At 42.3% G+C, this 19,718-nt stretch overlaps 1 long non-coding RNA gene across 1 annotated transcript in view; it reads right to left on the bottom strand.

Moving 5' to 3' along the window:
- Nucleotides 1–11,625: 11,625 nt before the first annotated feature.
- LOC146199931 (uncharacterized) overlaps nt 11,626–19,718 on the bottom strand; it is a 33,295-nt gene continuing 25,202 nt past the window's right edge. Inside the window, exons 3-4 of the long non-coding RNA XR_014704779.1 lie at nt 17,678–17,750; nt 11,626–11,788 (exon numbers count right to left, since the gene is read on the bottom strand). This is a non-coding gene — a long non-coding RNA (uncharacterized LOC146199931). The remainder of the gene's footprint in view (nt 11,789–17,677; nt 17,751–19,718) is intronic.

Genomic DNA, 19,718 nt, shown 5'->3' on the forward strand with positions numbered 1-19,718 from the left:
GGCTGTCGCAAGCTGGGAACTTTGTAAACCCGATCTGGGCATATTATGTCCAGATGAACGATAGAAAAAACGATAAATGCAAGCACTGTGGGGAGAGAGGGACCTTGACCATATAATCTGGGCATGTGCTAGCTCCCCAGGGATAAACCAAATATAAATTGTAGAGAAGCCTGGGAAGCCCTGCTACGGAGCGAGGTCCCTGCTCAACAGCAACCAGCCATCCGCCTGGCGAAAGAAGCCGCGAAGAGCCAAGATAAATGATTTTTTACTACTACTACTACTACTACTACTACTACTACTACTACTACTACTACTACTACTACTACTACTACTACTACTACTACAACTACTACCTCTTTGCCAGCTTCTGATCGCGGAGGTCTGGGCCTGCGTGCCTGGGCTGGGATTGGGGGCCTCCTTATCTGGTAGGAAAATAAAGTTGTTATCACATATCCGTTGGTGCAGTTTTCAGGGAATAGTAATACGCCTCCTGGACTCCAAAATAGGGGCTTTGACGAAAGTGCCGAAGAGCGCTCTTTTTCTAGAATAGACAATATTTCTCTTTCCACTTTCACTCCCACCTTCCTCCCTTCCCTTACGGCACGGTTCACGTATCCAAAGAGCAAGTGTGACAGATACTGCGCCTTTCCCTTCCTGTGAACCAATTTCTAGAAACACGAAATATCAAGAAAGAATTGGAGCCTTTGTAGATATGCCCCGGCAAAGCGGAACAATCGTGATTCCTTCCCGAAGAGGGATAACCATGACAACACGGCGGGGCGTTACTACTATTGCTCTTTGTGGCGTCTGCGTTTGTCATATTTGCGCAGTTTGTAATGAACGGTGTCACTGAACATGCACTGCATAGCCATAGGCCCCGGCACCGCAGTTACGATGTCACGCTCACTGCTGATGTTCTTCCAGGTGCTGCTGCTTTCGTTCTTGGGCCAGCTGTCACCTGTCACCTGGCACCACTACGACTGGTCAAGCCACAACCCTTCTGGTGACCTGATGCATCAAGGAATTGTGCGACCGAATCGTCTGTCAAGTGCACCGCATCATCGCCTCCTTTACTGCCGCCGCCATGTCTGGACGCTACGGCGTTTGAAGTCCGGCAACCTGGAACGGCGTCAGCTGACCAAACAGCTGAAAAACGCGCACATTTCTCGGATGCACCGAGCGACGGCACCGCAGTTACGATGTCACGCTCACCGCTGATGTTCTTCCAGGTTAGTACAAAACATACCGTTGCCGTAGCGATGCTGTTTGTCTTTTCGCCGTGTCGTGGCCACCCAATTGCTTCAAAAGTGCTCGTGCTGCATTGATGTACCTTTGGCGCCTCTTACTTATTGGTGGCGACGTTGAACCCAACACTGGGCCCATGAATAAAGCACGAGAAGAAAAGTTTAACAACGTTGCTCTTGCGATCCAACGTATGCAAACTAGCCATACTACCTTGGAATCTTTAAATAAAGTCCTTAACATTCACATCAGCCTGAAGAATGACTTGGATGCACTAAAAAAGCGTGTGGTTGATTTGGAATACAAAATCGAACTGGTGCCGTCTGCACTGTCCTCGTTAGCCCCTAAAAAATATCTAGAATGCAAGACAAAATTTATGACTTCGAAAACCGATCTTGGCGGTCAAATGTTCTTTTTTACGGCACCGAAGATACGATGAAAGGAGGGCTACTTCGGAGCAACTCATAGGTGAATTCTGCTCGATTAAGCTTGGTGTGGTGCCAACTCTTATGGTGAGAGCACGTCGTTTAGGTCGTTTTTCGACACAAAAGACGCGACCTATCATTGCTAACTTGTATAACGATAAAGACGTAGAATTGGTGCTGAGCAACAGTTCCAAGTTGAAGGACACTGATTACAGCATCTCTTGTGATTACTCTGAGGCCGTCCGACAAAAGCGCCGTAATCTCTGACAGTACGCCAAATCTGTAAAAAAGAAAGGTGACCGCATTCGTCTCGCTTTTAATAAGCTGCACATCAGTAATGGCGTCTATGTGTGGGACACTCAGGCTGCCAGCGTAGTCTGCGTTTTTCGCCAATCCACGGAAGAGTGACGTTTTTCTGTTATCCCATATAAAGCACCAGCTTCCCATTCTTCACAGAGCTCATCATGTAATAACAATGAAACCATTTCTTTTTTTACCCTAACATCACAAGTGTTCTATCGCGGGTTTTTGAAATATCTTCGCTGATCTACTCATGCTCCGCATCAGTAATAGCACTAACTGAAATATGGCTCACTGACTTAGCTCCTGATAACAGCATTTTTGTCACCGAAACACGTTTAAGTATTTTTCGAAATGACAGATAAAATCGTAGAGGAGGTGATGTACTCTTGGCGGTAAAAGACGATTTGTTGGTTGTACCTGTGATGGTTAGTTCTTTTCTTGAACGTGTATGTGTATCTTTGCTTAAAGTGCTTTTCAATTGATATAATAATTGGTGCTATCTACCGCCCTCCGAATATGACTGTTTGATTTTCTGCTGAATATAATCGAATCCTGTGGGAAATTTGTACGCGTTTTCCTAACTCTACACTGCTCATATTTGGAGACTTCAACTTCAATAGCATAAACTGGTTTACACAATCCGTCACAGCGAGTGAAACCGAAGCTCATATGTTTCTTTAATCACGTTTTGATTTTTTGCTGTCGCAACTTATCACCAATCCCACACGTCGCACATCGAGCACCACCAACATTCTTGATTTATTACTAGCAAATAATCCTGATATTTGTTCAGACATAATTTATTTAACGGCATTACCGGTTCCTTTAACGAAAAGAGAACTACTGTTAAACAAATCAGATGTTACAGCAGAGCTATAATTATGAAAGAATTAACACTGAATTAGATTATTTCGTTGTCCAGTTCAAAAATCAATATTTATTGCGCACTGTTGAGCAAAATTGGGATTTATTCAAAACTACCCTAAGTAACGTTATCGACAACCTTGTGTCTCTTACGTCCATTAGATGTAGCAGCAATACACCATGGTTTAATCACAAGCTGCGGCGTATGAATAACAAAAAAAGCGACTTTACCGGCAGGCCAAAAAATTGTAGTTTAGGCACGTGGCAAAAGTATAAGAAATGCGACCGAGAATACCAGTAAGTAATAAAATCCACTCGACAGCAAATTTTCAATCATGACTTGTCCTGTCTGTTAACCAATAACCCTCGTAAATTTTGGCGCATCATAAATCCTACCTTTCATCCTGACATTTTACTTTCCGACAGTAGCGGCGTCATAATCAATGAATTCGATTGTGCTTCTCATCAGTTTTTACCAACGAAGACATTAGCTCATCTCCAATCTTAAATACATTTCATGACATCTGCATGCCTGACATAGTTATTAACGAAGCAAGTATTTAAGCTTTATTAAACAACCTCAAAATACAAGTAGCTCGGATCACCTTGGCTTTAACTATAAGGTGCTGAAAATATATCCAGAAGCATCTCCGCTATCTTGTCCTGTTTATTCTCGCAGTCGTTATCGAACGGACTAATTCCTAATGACTGGCGTGTAGCAAAGGTAATACCTGTATTCAAATCAGGTGAACCTTTATCCCCACTTAGCTATTGACCCATCTCGTTAACCAGCAACCTTTTCAAACTTCTAGAGCATATCATTCATAGCCAAGTCATTAACTACCTCGAAGATCATAAAAATATTTTCAAATATCAGCACGGTTTTCGCAAGGGGTTTTCATGTGACACTCAAGTAGCTGGCTTTGTTTATGACTTACAGTCATCACTTAACGCAGGCTTTCAGGTCGATGCAGTTTTTCTGAATTTTTCAAAAGCATTCGATTGGGTCCCTCATCATAGACTTTTACTAAAACTAGCATAGCTTAATATCCACCCTAATGTGCTTGCCTGGATTAAGGACTTTCTTCTAAATCTCAGTATACTTCAGTTAATAATTCCAACTCTTCTTCGACTTATGTGACATCTGGTGTACTCCAAGAAAACGAGCTTGGTCCTTTGCTTTTTCTAATCTATATTAATGATTTACTTGCCTGTGCAACATCTAGAGTTCGTCTTTTCGCAGATGACTGCGTAATTTACCGTAACATTATTAATGACAGAGACCGCCAATTCTTACAATCTGACCTGAACGCAGTAAGCTCATGGTGCTCATCCTGGTTAATGACTTTAAACGTTTCTAAAGCTAAACAGATATCTTTCACTTGTCTTACAGATCGCATTTCAACCACTTACATGCTCAATGACAATGCATTTGAACTAACAAACACTTACAAATACCTCGGCGTGCACCTTCAGTTTGATCTAACATGGCATCACCATATCGACCTCACCCTAGCTGCTGCTTACCGTTCACTTGGTCTTCTTAAATGTACTCTCAAACACGCTCCTATCCATGGTAAAAAACTTACTTATATCACTCTAATACGCCCTAAAATTGAAAATGTCGCGGCTATCTGGGACCCTGATCAAACCTATGTTATGACCAACATTGAATCCTTGCAGAACCGTGCTGCGCGTTTTATTCTTTCAGACTACTTAGCTCTCACTAGCATCAGAGCATTAAAACAACGTGCTGAACAGGAAGACGTTTCATGTAGTCGTAAACACGCTCGGTTAATACTTTCCAGAAGCTTTATCACCATCCACTACTGCGCAGTGATTTGTTTCAGTCGCTTTATGTCATTTTTTCACGACCTGATCATGTCTTCAAAGTTAGACGCGCAAAGTGTCATTTATCATCTTATGCCGATTCATTCATACCTCGCACTATCATTGAATGGAATGACTTGTCATCGCACATCGCTAGAGAAACTAACATAAAAAGTTCCAAGAGCTACTTTGCTGTGACGGAAATGTGTAGGATATATTTTTCTGTTGTTTTTCTTTCCTCTATTGATGTTATATCTAATGTTTCCTATCGTAATTGTTGCTAATTGCATCGTGTTTTTTACAATTATATCCCCCCCCCTATGTAATACCCTCCTTTGGAGTGCCTTTAGGGGTAACCGGAATAAATAAATAAATATAAAAACGACCACACAGACCCTTCGTTTTGTGTACTGGGTGGAAGGAAAAGTCTTCAAAGCACATTGTGCGCATGCGGTTAGCTGGTCACAACTTCGCAACCTCGAAAATGTTTTTGATGTCAGCGCACACCTACTAATGAGCAGCTTTATTACGCTCAGTTTTTCAAACTGACCATTTTAGAACCTGCGAACTTGGTATTCACCAGTGTGCCACTCATGAAGTGGAGAAAACGAAGAAAACGTGCAAAATCCGGACTTCACTATAACCAAGTTGCCTCCTGCAAGAAACAGGAATTTTTCATTGACACCTGACAGCTGTTGCTAATTTGTAGCCGTAAAATATTTTGGTGGGTTGTACTTGGGGGGGGGGGCGCTTTTTATGCCGGCCAGTAGTGATGACATTAACCTTGGCATCCATAGCAATGTGATGGGATGTTAGTGTGCTGTGTAGTCGCTTTTAAAGCAATCTGCCGCATGACCCGACCCGGTAAAAGTAGGCCTAGTGAATGGCGCAGAGGCCTGTCTCCTTCAAGGACATCAGCAAGGGACTGTGGGCGGATTAGTGATTTCTGGTAGGGAAGAGCAAATGACCGTCCGTAACAACAGGAAGCTCGTGAACTACATACCCGGTCTGGTGATATCAGCGATGGCAGTCAAGCATCTGATCAGCACACCAGAAGTAGTCCAAGGCGCCCTTCTCGCTGGATGAGGGGCAAGAAGAGGGGGCGAGGCCTAGAATGAACTTTCCGAGAGGGAATCCAAGGCTGCCTCAACGGAGGCGCAGGAGGATGGTTCCAGCTCGATGGGGGATATTTTACTAGAAGCAGCGGAAGGCTTGGCTGGCATTATTGCATCGGTTTGGATGGTAGGCCTTGGCTGCCATCTTGAAGGCTGAGTTTGCAAAAAAGATGTCAACTTATCAGTACAGGCAACCCACTGTTATGAGCCGCCTTTTCTAAGGAGTTGACTTCATCATTTCTTAGAATAGGTGAGTGTCCTGGTATCCAGAGCATCGACAGCTGGAAGCCTGCATCCTTCACTGAGTGAAAGCGAGCTCGAAGGAGCAGTACCGACAGCTGAGAGGAATGAGGGTCAACCTAAAGCTGAAAAGCAGGCCTATAGTCACACAGAACCACAAATGGTCCATGTGCAGCGATGGTCTCCAAAGACGTCATTCACCAGATGGAGACTGGTGAGTGCCTCGGCGGTAAAGCTGCCAGGGAACTTCAGCCTAGAGGAACGAAAACCATTCAACCCCGGGGCAACAAGGACAGCAGTCGCGTGACCAGAGGAGAACAGCACCAAGCCATCCACGATAAGAGGGCAGTCCTCATAATCCCTTCCAGGAAAGAAGCAGGAACCTGGTTGATGACAGCGACAGGGGAGAGCCGCTTAGAAACTCCGTTGATGTTGGGAACGACCTGATTTGCGGTACCAGTGCGTAGAGGTGGCAAAACAGAGCACCTGAAAGTGAGGAGGATGGTTTCCGCATTGGCCGTCAACACGTTCCCCGTCCGTGAGTGCGGGATAAAGCTAATGATTGCCAACATGGCAGTACAGCTAATCTGCAAGTGCTATATAAAAGATAAGAATGAATATTATTTACGTATTATTTACGTATTTTAAAGCGTTATTCGGCCCGATGGAGTCAAGCACAACTACGGAGTGAAGTACATCTCCACCCTGAATACAGTAGTCAGTTTTAATCCCTTATGCGGGATTTACGCCTAAAGGTTTCGTCAAGTTACCATATGCAGCAACTACATTCCAGCAGGCAGAGTCTTCGAATGCAAAAGTTTTTGGTTGCTTCATTCGTAAAGAAAAATAATTGCAGGAGTGCACTTAAACCTGGTTAAGAGCGGAAACGGCGAATGCCGCTTCTCAGTATTTATTTTCTTTAACTGCATTGTCGAGATCATGGTTTCTGTTGCCATCATCACTATCGCTGCTATTTTTATGTTAAACCACATTCGGCATCTTTTTAGTCGCTGTTATCATCATTGTCGTGGCTACTACGAATCTTGCGTAAGAGGAGACTTACAATCTGTTTCTAAAAAGCGAAGCGTGGCCTGATGGTGTGCACGCTCGATAGAGATCGGAGGGATAGTGGTTCGATTCCTGGATCAGACAGATATTTTTCTGAACTGCCATTTCTTACGAACATCTCCGCTGCCCATGAGCCTAGAAAACTTTCTGGTTTCATTTTGCTGCTGGAGCGGTTGATATAATGATTAGAAATATCTGAAATATAAATAACAGTTTGGAACACAATATTACTAGCCAAGCATCAACGGTAGCAAGTTGCTTTTCCTGAAGGATTACAATCAAGCAGAATTCCTCATGAAATCCTCCTTCAAGATTAAAGTATGGCAAGAGCAAGCAAACAAGACATCTTGGAATCGCTCTTCAAACTTTCCGTGAGTTCATTCGTACTTTCAGTGCATAAAGCCACAGAGCGTATATACTAATTCTGTGACTATGTATCATCCACAATTCAATTTTTTTCATTGAACCGACGCCGATACTTGATTGTTCTAGACAGCTGCTGCTGCATTGAGTGTGCAGACAGCTTTATACTGGGTGGGCAGAGGAGCAGAACACAGTCAGATACAATCCTGCCTCTGATATATGTGGCTCTAATCGTTCTGCAAACAACTTTGTACTCGAAAAAGTTATAACAGGTGCGCGATTTTTTATGTTAGTCTATTTTTATCCCCTGGTGTAAAGAAGGGTTTGTCGTAAAAATTAAATTGAAGTGTTATATCTTTATCGACAAAATGAACAAGCGAGCGACAAGCCAAACTACTGCTTTCAGCAATAAATGAAACATTAATTTTTGATGAAAGAGAACGTCTACTGCTGTATTATCGCCCTCAGGACTGTAATTCCAGTAATTACACCAAGTGCTTTACAAAGTATTTAATACGTTACATTAAACTACATACCTCGAGGACATTACATTTGGCTCCCTCATGACCTTTACAGTTCTCTCCGATGTGTTTAGGAGAAAACAATTATAAAATGTTTTGCACTAAATTAACACTAAAAAAGTATGCTAATTTGATAATTATTGCTTACGTTTGCTCAAAACAGCTCTTCGGGGTCTTCAGAATGCCACACTTGTCTTTTATTTACTTTCTATTGCCCCCGCCACCGGCAGATCGTGATAATGCCAGCCAGTTTGAAAAGATAATGCTGAATCTGAGGTAGGCACAAAACGGACAAGAAAGGAGTAAGAAAACATTGGGACATGCGCTAGCTAAATAGTACGGTTTATTCGGTCAACCGTTGCGTTCTTTGAAGGGTTCAAGCTGTATCACAGAAGCCTATCGAATATTTTTCGATTGTGCTCGACAAATTTAAAAGGCTGAATAGCACTTGAAACATGTTTTACGAAAAAGCGACAGGCATGAGCATCAGCATGCCGACCATAATAATCAGTGCCTGAGTTGACTTTTTGGGAATGAACAATGGCGCAAATCTCTCACTGCGCGAAACAGTGGAGCGCAAGAGCGCTCCCCGTTTGTATGAAATCTTTATTTTTGTTTAGAAGGAAGCGGCATAACGCTAAACGCAACACTAGACCAACGCGTTCGAACTTTACAGCGCACGAGTGCAGTGGAGAGCGGTTATTTTCTAACGTATAGAAACAGCGGTCGCCGACACTCCGCCCCATGTTACTACTCATAGCCTAAATCAGCAGAGATAACAGCATAAACAATGAAGAGACCACACCAATGACGTTTCGTGGCATAATTGCAACGACTAAGTTTGATCGGCCTATAGTGTGCTGAAAGACCATGTACATTTCAATATTGGTACAACGCCACCAGGTGCACTCACACCCCTAAACAAGGGCAAATGGTCTAGCAGGTTCGTTTTGCTTATAGGCAAAACGAATTGCCTGTTTCTTCAATACTCATCAATCTTTTTTGCTGAAGAATGAAGAGGCATGACATTTAATTTAAGAAGAACGTAGTTGTTATTGAGCGCGTTATATTTTCTACCTTCTCTCCAGCATCTTGGTGCTGTATTTGTCTGGAAAGCAATAAAATTTGCGCAAACCGTAGCCCTACTCAACTTTCTGTAATACATGAGGCGTAATCATTACCCTTTCCAGCCCTGTGCGCAGCCAGATGATTTTGAGCACTTGTGTGTCGTCTCGCAAGCACACTGCGAACATGGAATATGAAAACGTGGACGCATGCCGTTCTTTACGTATATCTACGAGGAAACAGTTGAATCTGTATTATGGTTTTCTCTCAAGCCACGCCATATAGGTAGTGATCTCCTTCATGCGGGGTCGGAGAACATGCTTGATCGGCTCGAAACGTTCAAAATTAATTTGCCCCAGGTCCGAAAGGCGACAGCTAGTGCGAGAAATGGTTGAACCAGCTTGGCGGTAGGTGACGACGAGCGCGATTTTCACGCCGTCAAAAAGAATGATGTATAGTATTTGAGAATGGTTTGCGAAGAAACGGTGAGCTCCTTTGAAGCTAGAGTCAGCAATGTGTTTGCAAATGTTGCTTCGAACCACATTCCTCCCGACACTGAGCTAAGAAATCTCATCGCTTTCAATACCACATCGGTAGGCTACTTACATTGTGAAGTTAGACAGGCACAAATTAGAGAGAGAGAGAGATATTTTAATGGGAACAGGAGATGTCTGCCTGGTGGTAAGCCCAGCATGCTACTCCTGATGAGGGTTGAGGGATGAGGGTGACAGAGTGTGAGAGGGGAAGGGGAAATAAATGAGAAAAAAAAAGAGAATCGATGTCGCACACTTTCACACGCACATAACCACACATAGATGAGTTTTAAAGGGTATTGATCAACCCTGTGTCCTTAAGAAAAGTTAACTTTCACATGCACATAATCACACACAGATAAGTTTTAAAGGGTATTAATCAACCCTGTGTCCTTCAGAAAAGTTAGTAAGGCCTTGGTAGCTCGCGCAGCAGACAATCCGTCGCACCAAGGACCCAGGACATGTTCAAGGCGCAAGGTTGTGTCTTTAGGTAAGCTTAAATTATTGCGCAGTGTCCTGCGATGTGCAGTAAACCATTGACAGGAGGTTACCAAATGTTCAAAAGTTTCACATACATCACATGTAGAGCACAGAGGCCTGCTCGCTATGCCTATTTTATGTAGGAAGTAGTTTGTGTATGACACATTCAAGCGGATTCAGTGTAGACAGTTTCGATGCCACCTGTTCAAATTGTGAGGAATTCGAAAGATGCAAATGGGATCTATTCCGTGTAGCGGTCGATATTGATGGTTCGGGTCAAACCACAGAGAGCGTTGTAATCGCCATGATTCAGTTGCTACAAGTCTTGCTGCATCTCTTCGTGAGAATGGTACTGAAATAGTCCTTGTGGAATATTTTAGTTCTTTTGCAGCGGCGTCGGCGAAGTCGTTGCCCGCGATGCCGCAGTGAGCAGGTAACCACTGTAGCACAATGCTGTGACTCAGGTCATAGGCCTCTGTATGTAGCTTATTTATGTCAATGACGAGCCCTTCCAGAATTCTTGATGATTTAGGCAATTGTAGTGCAGCGCGACAATCGCTGAAGATAACCCATGCTGCAGGGTGTTGTTGTAGAATATATATAATTGCTTCTCTCAGAGCTATTAACTCAGTAGCCACAGCTGAAGTGCGATGACTGAGTGTTGCCGAGATTGTGGTGTGCATTGATGGTATCCACACGCCGATGGATGATCCTGGCACAAATTAGAGGATAGCAATTAGGCGACTGATAAAGTTTATATAGGCAAACGAGGATTGAATGAAGAGCCACTAATGGCTCCCACTAACTTTTTTCTGCCATACCCTTAAAACCAAGGCTTAAGTGTCCCTCTCCCACAATTTTTGGTATTTTACTGCTGCATCGACCAGTCTGTTCTAGGTCACATCGTCTGCGATCTCCATCCCATAGGAACAGAACCATAGCATTAGGTGTTTTCAGGTGACATCATGATGCCCTGCAACTCGTACACCAGTCACTGCCCGGATTGGCATCTATCAGCTGTCCGCCGTTTAACTCGACTGCGTCACGTAGACTTGTGACATATCCCACCGCACTGGTTAACGCTTTTCTGTTTTAAGTTATGCTGATTCCAAAATGGATATCTTTATTATGCTGGGTTTTGAATATCAGCTGAAGCTTACAGAACAGAAGGAAAGTTCTTCTGTAGGACACCATATTCCTACGCTTGCGAAAAAGCAACTGGTTCCTCCTAAATGTTATCAAGTATTTCTGCCAAAAGCCTCCTTTGATTTGGTGCGGTGAAAACAATAGTACTTTATTGTGTTTAGGCTCCTTGAAAAAAATCGATAAAACTAAGACAACTTTACAATTAAAATTCTTTTTAAGATGTTCTTATCAGTTCTGCTTTCTGGCGATTCTATAAAGCACATAATAGTCTTACATCACTGTTCCAAAAGGCAATATAGTGCTGGTAGTACAATATGTGCGAACTCTATCTTGTTAATGTTCTTCTCGTAAACACCAAAACCAATACAACCTATTGTAAATTGTTGATCGTTAGATTGTAAATAGGTAGACAAAAGCGTACGTGAAGAAGGAGAGTATTTAAAGCGTTTAATTCAGACGCTGTAGGTGTTCGGCCTTTAAAGGTGATACTATCCCTTGGGCCCAACGGGGAGCGCGCAGTGGCCATAGCACGAATAAAAGTTCCATCCCCTACAGGTGCATGGTGACGGGCAGAGGCGATCCATAGGGCAAACCTGCAAATAATTAAGTGGATATTAGTGTCTTCACTGGGGCTGCCTGGTATTTGTTTGAATATTAGGTAATAAACAGAAACCCCATACGAAAAGAAGTCTTCAAATCGAAATGTTGGCAAGTGGACTAATGCTTCTTAAACTTTCAGTGCTGCAGAACTACTATCCGCATAATCGCAGAACGCGATGTCTGAATCCGATGTTACTTTTAACCTTTTCGACTGCGGTAAGGTGAAAGGAGGAGAAAAACACAGCTTCTTCACGGAGGGCCTACACGTGTTTACGGTCCTGGTAAGCAAAAATTACGGCGTGATGTAGGGAGGAGAGAAAAATCTGTGATGCGTACTAAGAGAGAACAAAAACGGCGGGGAACACTCCATATGCCCCAAAGAGGTTCACAGGGAAGCGAAACGGCTTCTGCTCCATTGCTGCGAGGCTGAAGGCAGAGGGGAGCTCGCCTCGCCATGCATTCAATGCTAGGCGCGTTTGACTATGCTTTCTGTCGTGGCTCTGCTACTTCGGTAATTATGGATGGTTGTCCGGGCAGTGCTGGTTGTCTGACGAGGAGTACGATTATGTGAGGTGACGTTAACAACAGCTGGCAAGACGATAGAGGCAGTAGGAATCAACAGAGGTTGATGTCATTTTTTAGAGACAGAACAATGCGGATGCGCAGAGACATAATGTACAGAAAAAAGTGAAGCAAGAAACCCTTAAGAAGGGCAATAGAATAGTTGTAGAGAGCTTGTAATTCAAAATGTTCTTGTGGAAGTTGTTAAGATAGAGTAAAACTGCTTCACTAACAAAATCGTGTTTGCTTACTATGCTACAAAGTATAACTCGTATGCAGCGCCACTGCTAATAAAAGCATTACATTAAGACGACCGTCTTTGCGAGGGACGCGCAATGTGTGGTCTCGAAGCATGGAACCTTATTAGCAGAGCAAAATAACATTTATTAATTGAGACAAGAAACACAATATTGTCAAAACGTCCAGCTGCGGCACATTCTTCTGTGATTAACTGAGTTAAATCGTCTGTAATTTTTATTTTTCCCTTGTAAGAATTCCGCCTTTCGACTCCTCTCGAATCAAAAGACTGCTTTCATATAATGAACATATATATTGCAAATTGTGGCGACTGCGTGAGACTGTTGCCAATGCTTGTTCATTGAGAAGTAAACATCTAAGGGGAGTTTGAGGCAAAAACCAGAAGACGAATTACACATATGGCCATGCAAGGAAATCTTGCCACAGAATTAAACATCCTATTAACCATAGGCACCATATCTTAGGAACATTTTTTACTTCAGGAAGTGCAATTTGATTGCAATAATGCACACTTTTTGTGAGTGCGAGTACACCAAAGATATGCAAAAAAGAATGCATTAGCACTGTAGCTCTCTCTCTATGACTCCGCTTCAAAAACAAAGGCCTTAATGAGGCCTCGTTCTGCTGATGTCTCGTGTCAATGAAGAACTCTTTGGCAATCGAATACTCTCTAAAACGCAGAGTGACGTAATTACAGCCCAGTGCCAGCAAAAATTGAGAATTTAGCAATTTTCGTGAATTCACCTTTTTTGCAGCGCTCTAAAACCAGTACTCGTGCCTCGGTGGTTGAGTGGTTACAGTGCAGGGCTCGTGAAGCCGAGGACGGCGGATGAAATCCTGAGAGTGGAGCTAGTTTTTTAAAGGAGGGAAAAAGTAAAGCGCCCAAAGACTGTGTAAAGCTCATGCCCGTTAAAAAAACTTCATGTGGTCTGACTTTCCGGAATCGTCCATAACAGCGTTAGACAGCTGGAGTCGCTTTGGGGTGCTAATGGGGGATGCGGGTCTAAAACCCCAAAATAATTTGCTTTTAAGGTGTGTAATTTTTATCGTCCATCAATAAAAGCATCTTCTCAATAATTGTAATCTGTGCATTAAAAATTAGAATTATTCTTTTTTTTATAGATCGGGTGCTCTTATGAAAGAAAGTGCCTATGAATGCCCGTATTAAAGACGCATCCGCTTAGCAGACAATAAACTGAACGTGCAGTGTATCCCCAAGGTCAAATGCTTGGGTTTCGCAGTCTCTAAGCAAATAACACCTGCTAACTATAACACCGCTCGTAGCTAAAACTAAAAAGCAGAAAGAAAATACAGATTTCGGACTGTAGCAACAGTGAATTCGCTGGTAAAGTGAAGTAAAAGCTTTTATTGACTTAAACGCATCACACAGCCTTCGAACGTTGTTTCAACCTACTCGGAGCCTGTCTAACAAAAGTGCTCAACAAGCTGGAGATAGAACGTGGAGCCTAGAAGAAGAGGCAGGCACCCTCCCCCCTCCTCCCAGCAAGCAACGAAAGAAAACATTTCACGGGCAGAGTCAAGGGCGTTCGAGAAATGCAAAGCTGAAAAATGAAAGGCAACAAACTCGGAGCAATCGATGCAGTCTAGTGTTTCTTGAAAAGAACGACCCACCATATGCACCAGCAAACTTGATTTATTAATATAGGCTATATAACAGACGAAGGCGGGCTAGTTGGTGGTTGACTACGGAATGTATATTGCAACCGCGCGAAGCGACAGGGACAAAAAGAAACCACAAGACAAAAATGCGGAACTTCAACTAATCTTTATTACAAAGAAAACCTGACTTATACACGTTTCCCAATCCCACCTGATAAACAGCAGACGTCATATCATATATACGCGGTAATGAGCGTGGCACGAGTTAGCATCTACATAGTTGAACTCCTTCATGGAGAGCGCAACTGAAGTAGTGCTTATACAGCGGTCATTCTCTTTTTTTATGCTATAGGCTTCAAACGTTTCCTACTGAGATGGTTCGCAAATTATTTCAGAACAATTGTGTCATGGAAGCCAGGCCTGCAGTTAAGGAAATGGCGGAAATGTTTTGCAGTTTATCATCCCCCGGCAATGCTTCAACGGCTGCGCGGTGCTCTCTTCCTTCCAGTCTTTTCCTTCGCCACATAATGCAAACTGGACATTACTTGAATGTTCAACTTCAGGAGCGCCACGCAGCCCGTGAATCATTGGCGGGGGTGGTAAACTGGCAAAACATTGTTGCCATTGCCATAACTGCACGCCCAGGTTCCGTGACACAATTGTCCTGAAAAAATTACCGAACCAGCTCAACAGGGAAATTTTTGTAGCCAATAGCATACAAAAATGAGAATTACTATTGTATAAGCACTACAGTTTCGTTTTCTATGAAAAAGTTCAACTATCTAGATGGTAACTTGTGCCACGCTTATATGATGTCTGCTGTTAATCAGGTGTGATTACGAAACGTGTAAAAATGTGGTTTTCCTTCTAGTAAACCTTAGTTGAAGTTCCGCGTTTTTGTCTTGTGCTTTCTTCTCTTCGTCCCTGTCGGTTCGCGCGGTTCCATTATGCATTCCATAATATAGGCCCTAAATTTGAATACCACGTTCTGAAATACTTGGACTCATTTTTCTCAGTTTGCATTTGTTGCAAGAGCAGGACAATTACGAATACTATCTTTCCAAACTCTTTCGCCTAAGGCTACCTTCAAAATTGTTTCTGGGGTAGTTTTGTTTCGAACAAGATAAGGTTCTTTTTGGGTGAAATTATTCTCTAAGAAATATAAAATGTGTGACATACTGTAACAGAAAAAAAAAATAGATTTGTTTTCAAGTGTTTAGAATATTACGAAATGGCATAAAGAATAATCAATCGGCTTTTTCTTGCCCAGTGAACAATTTAGAAGTCATCTAAATTGAAATAGTTAGTGCATCCTAATAATTTTTGAATGATAGTTTTTCTAAGCTGGCACACGTATTTACTTGTACTGACAGCTAGGATTTGTTTTCTATGTGTGCTAAGGTGAATAAAGTTACACTATATTCTAATAAGAATTAGATAAGCCATCTCAGAATTTCATATAAATTCGTGCTATACTTAAAAAGGTGATCTTTATCCGGGCATCCGCCTTAAGCTTTATAAACCAAACAATACCCCCATGAAATCATAGTCGCTTGTCGAATGCAGCTTCCTATGTTTTTTTTTTTTTTTCATACGATATTTAGCTACAGCTAACGAGGAAAAAAATGAAGAATTCATGCTCTAACTCTTTCTCGGATACTCCGTAATTGTGGTCATCATAGCCTAACCTGAGCTGTCTAAACCATAAACTAGCCTTTCCCTTCACCACATTAAAGGCAGTTTTGTCTCGTACGTGGCACGTTTGAAGAATAGATAGACAGAGAGCGCACTTCGGTTAGTAAACTAAAAGAGAGGGCAAAATAATCATAACGGTTTCGAAGCGTAAACGCTGGGCTTTCGCGCAGGAACTTTAAAATCTGACGACCACCCTACAATGATTTTCATTGTCACCTATTCAGACTGCTGCTAAGCGTCGCACACCAAGGTTTAACCGAGGCCACGCTTTCCAAGGGTTAGAAATGAAACAAAACAGGCATAGATAGTATTGTCACATTTTTATCGACCCTTCTGTGCATTCTCCTTATCATCACCTATCAAATAATAAGGAAATCTTGTTTGATGTGTAAATATCAGCATAAATCTGGTTTATAACAGAGTTGAAAATCCAAATAGTTTCGACGTAAATACTGGGACAAGCTCCAAATAGATACGGGGACCAGCTGGAAATTATAAAACATAATAATCTATAGCCTGCGTAAACATTACCGTCACGGCGATGCGCTTCGTTAGCGCAGTTCAAGATATACTGTCCGTAACTTTTCTATTTTGTTGTCTGCATTTGCAGTCGCTGACTATCCTAAGGACATGTATTCAATTACAAATGTTATCTCCTGGCATGACATGGTGACCTGCTGCATCTTACCGACGCTCCATAATAACTTTTTTCGTATACAATCTTACGCTTGGTCTAATTCATTGCTTACGTCGTGCTTTGTATATTCAATTTGTAGCCTGCTTTTCCTAGCAAAGCATTGTCAGCGTAAATATGAAATGGCAAAATATATCCGTCATTACTGCTTGCAGCGCCCGCTTCCCACTGCAGTACCTTGAAAAGCTCTGCCAAACAAGCAAGACTAGCTTTTTGAGATTAACGTACCCATCATGGTATCTAGTAAATGTTGAATGACTTCTATTATCTCCTTTTAACAACTTCCCATGTAAGCTGCACGGGTAGGTAATTCACAAACACAACTTTTTTGAAAGAGCATAATTCTCCCTCCAATAGCCAACGCACATTTTGTAAGCATGATTTGCGTAACTGATCATCAAACTGATGGCATTAAAACATTTATGAACCGATTTGCTGAGAATATTTCCTGTATTTATTCCTTGCTAACATTCATAAGAAGCCAAATACAACGCTCAAGTACTGACACCTCCACACAAATGGTATCACATTCCCATGCATGCCTGTAGCAATTTTGTGGTGAATATTTGTTTAGAATTATAATTCAATATTCCGTTTGCCACCCAATACATGTTTTCTGCCGGCCACATTTACAGGTTACCATCCCAATATGATAAAGTTGAAGTGAAACAACTACTGAAACTATGTGCACTAACTGACCGCTCGTTTGTGCTTCAGGCCAACTGTGTAGTTGTGCATCCCTTGACATTCTGTAGGCCTGTCAAGGGATGCACAACACAATGACCTGAAGTGGTAATCACTTTTGTTGGCTCTAAAGTTACTTCTGCGTCAATATCATGCTTCTCGCTTCATGATAAATTTAAATAACTGAATCGTGTACTTAGACCTGTAGCCTGCGAAAATTCGTGAGAAAAATGTGGCGAAGTTTTTATTAACTGCAAATGTCAAATTGTTGCTTATATTATTTACAAACGAATATAAAGGGGTGTAAAAGAGTATGTGAAGATTCATGTGCTTTGACCAGCACATCTCTCTCTTGAAATCAATTACATACTTGACCAACGCAACTGTAGTTCTCATGTGTCCCCGGATTTTGGGGGCATTGCTCCTTCGCACTACTTGCAGCCCTGTAAAAGTGAACCGTTGGAAGCATCAATATTTTATCTTTATTATAGGATCAAGAGATCATGGTTCATAAGCCATGTGCTACTGAGACGCTCGCTACAACCATTATGATGTTACTTCTATAACTAATCTTATTACTACTTTTACCAGAGTATTTAGTGCTTTGGAAATATGCCGAATATCACGGTTCATGCTCGGTCCTTTATATTCCTCAAATATAATAATGACCTGTGCATTCCATGAGATCATTTGTTTGCTGATTATTGTGTTACCTTTCGTGAAACTAACAGTTCCGACAACTTGCAACGCAACATAGATGCTACCTTTAACTGTTGTAATTGGTGGAAAATGGATTTTAGTACCTCTAAATGTAAATTTTTCGTGTATCTAGGATTTCATCATTTTCAAGACTCTACATTCAAAGTAATACAGTTCTCGTGTCCGTCAGTCTCTACCGTTAGCTAGGAGTTGACATCTCTTCCGGTCTCACTTGGCCACTTCCCATTAATACGATAATTCAATATACTAATCGCATGCTTTTCGTCGTAATTTTCTTCTGCCCCTAGTTCTCTTAGACCCATATTGTGCAAACCACTTGTCCGTAGTAAACTGGTATACGCTTTGTCCATCTGGTACCCATATTGAGCCACGCCCGTAAAGTGGTTCAGAATAACTCCGTTCATTTCATCCTGCACAAATATTAACGAACCGCTTATATATCAGCAATGAAGTGCATTTTAAACCTACCTTGATAGGCTTCTCGTCATACATTTTCGCGCATTTGTTTTCTTTTTTTTTTTCACAAAACATTTCACACTTGGCCAAAATTGTATACCGTACTCAGTCCCCCATCTTCGTACATCTCTCCTCGAATGCATCATGGTCACAGGGTTGGGATCTCTCTGTTCAGAACAAAAACATACTGCGTGTCGTTCAGTCCTCGTCTCCCAAAGACTGGAACTACCTACCCGCACCGATTGCCAGCATTGAAGTCATTGATAATTTCCATACTGTCGTAGCTAACACTGCATATGTAGTTGACTGACATGTATGCGTTATTTTCTTTTTTTTTCTGTTGTAACGTTTTGCAACCTCTACTCCCCTCTGTAATGCCTCTGGCCTTGAGAGTGAAACCTAAATACAAATACATAATAATAATAACGAAAAAAAAACATGAAAGTGTCAGTGAAATCTTGGTCTTTTCAGCGCGAAGCGCAATACACGGATATAATTGAAATGCGAATGAAGGCGGAAGTTTGTGAGAATGCATACATTTTCCTGCTTTACCACTTAAGAACATCTCAAGGAGAGCACTCTGGCCGCTTGCTTTTTTCATAGGTTAAGCACTGCAGCAAGCAGAAGCTATGTCGTATTTGTAGATCATCTGCCTCATGTGCAAGGGAACTATGGTTTAAAATCTGATGCTACGCGATTCTCGATAAGTATTATCTAGATGGCCTGGCTTCCGTAAAGTAGACTTAGCTATTATCCTTGCTCGTCACTGATTTGAAGCCACTGAGGTCTGTCGTGTCACCTGGCCTGAAGAGAGAATGGGCGGTGAAGATGCGCTAAAAATAGTTGAGGCTAAGGCCGCATCCGTGCAGTGTGCCATGAAGCTCACCAAGCATAACAGGGTAGAACTGTGCGACACTCGAGAAGCTACCCCCATTTAGGCCAAAGCACGCTCAATTTTACAGGCAGCACAAGACAATGGTCCGATACTGGAAATATATTGGCAAACGGCTGTCCTAAAGCGGTCCAGCATTGCTGAAATTTCCCAGCATAAGTTTGGCCAGTACACAACACATCCAATGGTGGACCAAGCTCCACGTGTTCTCCCAATGTTGTTACGGCCGTTTTTAAATACTGGCAACGTTGAACCAACTTTCCGTTTGCTAATTTGGGTCCCAGCACACATGTTCGTCCCCGGCAATGAGGCGGCCCATGATTTAGCCCGAGATCTCTACGTC

The sequence above is a fragment of the Amblyomma maculatum genome, chromosome 2 (assembly GCF_055883805.1).
Source record: "Amblyomma maculatum isolate TAMU_Amacu chromosome 2, ASM5588380v1, whole genome shotgun sequence".
Lineage (NCBI taxonomy): Eukaryota > Metazoa > Arthropoda > Arachnida > Ixodida > Ixodidae > Amblyomma > Amblyomma maculatum.